Source organism: Physella acuta, unplaced genomic scaffold (assembly GCF_028476545.2).
Source record: "Physella acuta isolate Inbredline_101_S28 unplaced genomic scaffold, ASM2847654v3 ptg002342l, whole genome shotgun sequence".
NCBI lineage: Eukaryota > Metazoa > Mollusca > Gastropoda > Physidae > Physella > Physella acuta.
In genome coordinates, this window is record NW_026733836.1 from 29,001 (window position 1) to 35,000 (window position 6,000).

Sequence of the window (6,000 nt, forward strand, 5' to 3'; positions counted from 1 at the left end):
AACAGTTATTATTTGTAATCATTATTTGGCATTATTAATAACTTTACTCAGAATATGGATCTAATAATAATAACTTTAACAATAATAATAGCAATAATAATAATAATAATAATAATAATAATAATAATAATAATAATAATAATAATAATAATAATAATAATAATAATAATAATAATAATAATAATAATAATAATAATAATAATAATAATAATAATAATAATACCTAACGAAAAAAGTCTGAACTTCGTATGAATCTTAACACATATGAAGGATCATTTTTACTTTCTCGTATATACGAAGTATAGAGAAAGTATTGTAATCGTGCACAAAAATCACTTGAAATTTTAACATCTTTCACCGTATTACACCTCAGTCCTTCATCACATCCGAAGTTTAGAGGACTTATTTTAATCGGGCAAAAATTATCAATCCAGATTTATCAAAACTAAGAGGTTTTATGCGTAATCCAGTCTGAAAAACTGGGCTTTGCAATTCTGTCCGTATGTCTGTGTGTCTGTGTGTCTGTGTGTGTGTGTGTCCGTGTGTAAACACGATAACTTGAGTACCGTTACAGCTAGGTTGATGAAATTTCATATATAAGTATTTTATCAAAATCGTAGATCCGTATCAACTTTTGAGCGATTTCCAATAACCGGAAGTGGTACTTTTTCTACTTTGAATTTTTCAAAAGCCTATAACTTGAGTACTATTTCAGATAGATAAATGAAATTCCACAAGTAAGTATAAGATCTAATTCTCTACCTTATGTTAAATTTTGAGTAGCTTCCGTTGACCGGAAGTAGTAATTTACGCTACTTCCGATTTCTCAAAAAACTAATGTAAATTTATTAAGTACTAATACTATTGCGCACTATTATACACACCTTTATTAGGCGTTCGCTTGGTGCGCAATTGTTTTTTACTGAGATTCTATTCTATTTTTAAAAGTTTAAGTATTTAAAATGGATTAAAAATCATAACTATATCCCCAGTTACCATCCCCTGTTGTTTTATATAAGAATATTCGAGAAAGTTTAGGGGAGATCACTACCGGTTTATTGACTATGAAACCAGATGTAAAGTAAATCATTAGATCTCAGTCTAGTCTAAATTATTCTCTAGATATTGGACTCTAATCGATGTTCGCAACAAGATAAGTGTACGGACTCTTACACTGTCCGTATCAGTGTTTCTTCCAGAATTTTTTTCCCCGGGGTGGGGGGGGGCACTTGAAATTTTAGGTAAGGGGGGGGGGGCGGTAGACTTTCTTCGTGTGGGGGGGGGGGGGGCGGACACTGTTAAAAGTATATATCTATATATATAAAGCAAAGTGGTCAGGTGCCCGATAGGGCACTTCCCGGCGCCGCATGCGCGTCAAATTTGGCACGATGGTGCCTTAGGGCGATAGAACACGAGGGCCGGTGACGGTTTGCCGAAAAGTCTACGGACAGGGGGTCAAAACTGACCTCGACTGACCGGCGCCTTATATGGGCTATATTACGAAAAAAAATTTCCTCCGACGACCCCCTTTGAAATTTTGTAAGGTGGTAGTATAACGCCTTGGGGTGTCACAAAAAACTCGGCATATCTGGGAAAACTTCGTAAAGGGGTCAAAACTGACCAGTTGTATTTCCCTATATAATCTTTGTATTTTATGGGAAAAACAGAGGGTAATTTGAAAACGGATTTTAGGGCACTAACCCTCTTTACATCTGGCTAATTTTTGGCATGCTTATAGGTAAATGGCTTGGCCGTAGGGTAGACCTGTCGGTTTGACTCAAAGCCCTTGACGAGTGCTAAAACATGACCGCGAGTGAAATTCTCTTTATATGAGCTCTATTACGAAAAAAATTTCCCTCCGACGACCTCCCTTGATATTTTGTGAGGTGGTAGGAGAACGTCTTGGGGTGTCACAAAAAACTCGCCATGTCCGGGAAAAATCGGGAAATGGGTCAAAACTGACCAGTCGTATTTCCCTATATAATCTTTGTATTTTATGGGGAAAACAGAGGGTCATTTGAAAACGGATTGTAGGGCACTTAAACTCAGTATATCTGGCTAATTTTTTGCATACTCTTAGGTCAATGGCTTGACCTTTAGGGAAAACTGTCGGTTTCACTGAAAGCCCTCGACGAGGGCTAAAAGTGACCACCAGTGAAATTCTCTTTATATGAGCTCTATTACGAAAAAAAAATCCTCCGAAGACCCCCCTTGATATTTTGTGAGGTGGTAGGAGAACGCCTTGGGGTGTCACAAAAAACTCGCCATGTCCGGGAAAAATCGGGAAATGGGTCAAAACTGACCAGTCGTATTTCCCCATATAATCTTTGTATTTGATGGGGAAAACAGGGTAATTTCTACACAAATTTTAGGGTACTTTCTCTTTGTATAACTTGCTAATTTTTTGCATACACCTCTATAGATGACTGGGCCGTAAGGAAAAACTGTTGGTCAGCATCAAAGCCCTCGAAGAGGGCTAAAAATGTCTGCGATTGAAATTTTCATTATACGAGATTTGGTCATTTGGTCTATGAACAGGGGCGGTAACTTTTTAATGTAACAATTTTTTAATATTTTGTATACTCTTTTTAAGAAAAAAAATCATAATGTATATCATTGTTTTAAATGAATATTTTGTTATAAATTAAGTTTTGTATTGTATTGAAATTGTAAAATTGATTGCAAAAGTAATTTAATATTATATTTGATTTATAATTGTTATGAAAGCCCTTTCAGTTCTAATAACCTTGCGAGTAATAAGTTTGCGAATATTCCATCAATTTATGGGCACAATAAAAGTACCCCACTGTATAAATTTAGAAAAAAAAAAAAAAAAAAAAAAAAAAAAAACTAAGCATTTAACATAACAGCCAATCACCTATTAATTAATCATTCAATTTCTCAACTTTTTTGAAAACCTAAGCGAAGCTAGGCAGTATGCCTAGTTTTCTATATAAATTTCATTTAGTTCGGGGGGGGGGCGGTAGATGCCTGGAAGAAACTCTGGTCTTTATAAACATTCAACTAACTGTTGTTGATTATGTCCCTTTTTTTGTAAAATCAATGATGTCTATCACAGAATGTGTGCTTGATGACACAATATGAAACAATAAAAAATGTGTACGCTTATTTGTAAAACCACAAAGCAATTGGACTTACAAAAATAAGCCGTTAGGGCCTAATGGAAAGCAAAAGGGTAGATTAATATCGTCAGTCAAAATTTTAAAATTCAAGGATTAGCAATTTTATTCTTAACTAAAATTTGGTAGCAACTACTATATATATATATATATATATATATATATATATATATATATATATATATATATATATATACATACATAATTATATAGCCAAGAAACACGTTTCATCACTACATTTATTAATACATTATTAATCTACAAAGGCAATAGATATCTAGATCTGTCTCTGTAAACTAATATTTAATGTAAGGTAAAACAAAAAGAAGAATCATCATTTAGTCATTTAGCTATAGATCTAGGTTCATTACCAAATAACACCGCGGAGAATATTTTAACTGAAGCGTTCGCAACGGTAGAGTGTTCGCTACGGTGGAGTGTTCGCTACGGTGGAGTGTTCGCTAGAAGGTAATTCACACCACATCCTGAAGAATTTTTTTTTTACCAAGCCAAGGTACCGCCGCCCGCCCTCCGGAATCTGTGGCACCAGAAGAGGCGGTGGGTGCCAGCCATCACCTCGAGCGTACTGGTAGCGTGCCAGACATGCATGTGTAGTGAGCTCAAGGGTAGTGTGTGTGCCACTGGCTTGAGTAGCCAATGTTGATGGTGTTGACGCGGTTGGATCGCCGTTCTTTCAAATGGAATACCAAGAAAGTTAAAAATATAACAGGTTACATAACTTTTTATTTTTTATTTTCTTGTAGATTGTAGGGAGATTTTTTGTTTTAATTTGCGTAAATAATTTCAGGTTACTTAAAGTAGGTCGTGTCGGATTCCACGTTGATCTACTTCGCATTTAAAAGTTTAAATTTATTTTTCATTCCAATATCATTTTAATCGGGGTTTTTTTTTTTTTTTTCGTGATTTAACTTAAACGTTTTCTTACTTTTTTAGAAGAAAAGTTTCGTAATGCTACGTTAATGCTTATTTATCTGTAACATCAATATACCAAGTCTATTATTACATCATCTTTTTAAAATCCTTTTAGACTTATTTTTATCCGACTGATCTAACGTCTGGTAAAAAATAATATTCGCTTTTTTTTAACTTTGACTTTTTAAATTCGCGTATACGAACTGTATCAGAATTTCTTATAAACAACTTATATATACGTGGAGGGTGATCTTGACTGTTTTTGACAATGTCACAATGTGTAAAAGGCGGAGGGGGGGGGCGTAATGTCGTAAACAAAGTGTATCTTTTTTTTTATACGCAGTTCTTTACTTTATGTTAAATAAGCGTTAAGTCATTGATCTTTGGTCCAAAAGTTACTTTTGACTGATTCTAGATACATTTTTAACCATATAACAACAGCCTATAAATGGCTATCTAAAGTTTCCTTAATCTTAACTTACTACGGATCGAACGACCAAGAAAGAATTATAATCACCGCCAGTTTTATCGGGAGTTGTATAACTGAAATAAATGACAGTATACGACACTATCTCAGCCTATGAGCAGTTCCAATGAGTTATTTTCGTGGTTGTTTTTTTTTTTTTTTTTTGTATTTTTTTTTTGTGACGGTACGCAACAATACTATGTACCGATACCTTTTTCAATGTTGGGAAAAAAATATTACTTTTCTTGTATTTTAACGTGTATTATTAATGTATTATATTATTAATTTTATCATTGTTGATTTATTATATCTTTGCAGTTGTGATTTAGTTTGCGAACTGGTAGTTAAAAAGTTAGGCAATCAATCACCGAGTACCGGCAACAATTTTATTTTACTAAAATGCGCTGGCTATTTTTATTTAGACGGCCCTAATTGTGGTCTAATAATGTGAACAAAGACTAAATTACCCCCCCCCCCCCGTAATAGTTTTGTGGTAATTTGACAATGAGGAGGGGGAATGAATTTAGTATTGTTAGGGAACACTGTTTAATAGTTAAGCTTGCATTAGAAATTATTTACTTTTTTTTATTACACTTCCTGAATACATGCATATCTTGTTGAACTGTTAAAGTAGCTTTAAAAGAAATAATCTGATTTTTTTTTTCTCTAAAACGAACTTGTTTAAAAAATTATTATTCAGTTGATTCAGTTTTCCAGACAATGATCATCACCAAAAGAACTGCGTTCTGTGAAAATTTCTCGTTTAAAAAAAAAAAAAATCTCGACTTATTCGTTAAACAAAATCAAATTAAATCAAATTAAAACACAGTTTCGGTTTTTTAGAATAAAAGGTCAGAGGTCAATATTTTGCTATTAATAAATCGCGTTAACCTTTGTTGAGCGAGGGTGTCTCGTATGATGATCCTATAATTAGCCTATAATTTATCCTCAAGCGTTGTTTCAAGGTCTGGAAAATATAGATGTAGGGTGGAAACAGTGGGGGAAAAAACAGACGTAGAGGGGAAAGGGGGGGGGGGGGAAGCATCGTGACCTAGTTTTTGGCGGTTTGTGTCAAAAATACAGTCGTGGGAAGATGCACGAGAAAGTAGTCTGAGGGCACGTCAGATAGGGCATGGGCATAAGGGCATTGTACATAAGGGCGTTTTATAAATGAGGCCTTTGTTCATATGTGCATTGTACAAATAGGCATTGTATATATGCAGGCGTGATGAAGGGCATGCGACATGAAGGCATGCTGCATGGGGGAACATGCCGTATGGGTGCGAGACAAAAAGGAACATGACATTTGGGCACTTTGACATATAGGCGTCCTAAATATGAAAACTTGACATATAGGCACTTTATAGGCTTGCTACATATGGAAACATGGTATATGGGTGTCATATAGGAACATAGCAAATGGGCAGGTGACAAGGGGATTTGAGGTGAATATAGGCTTGC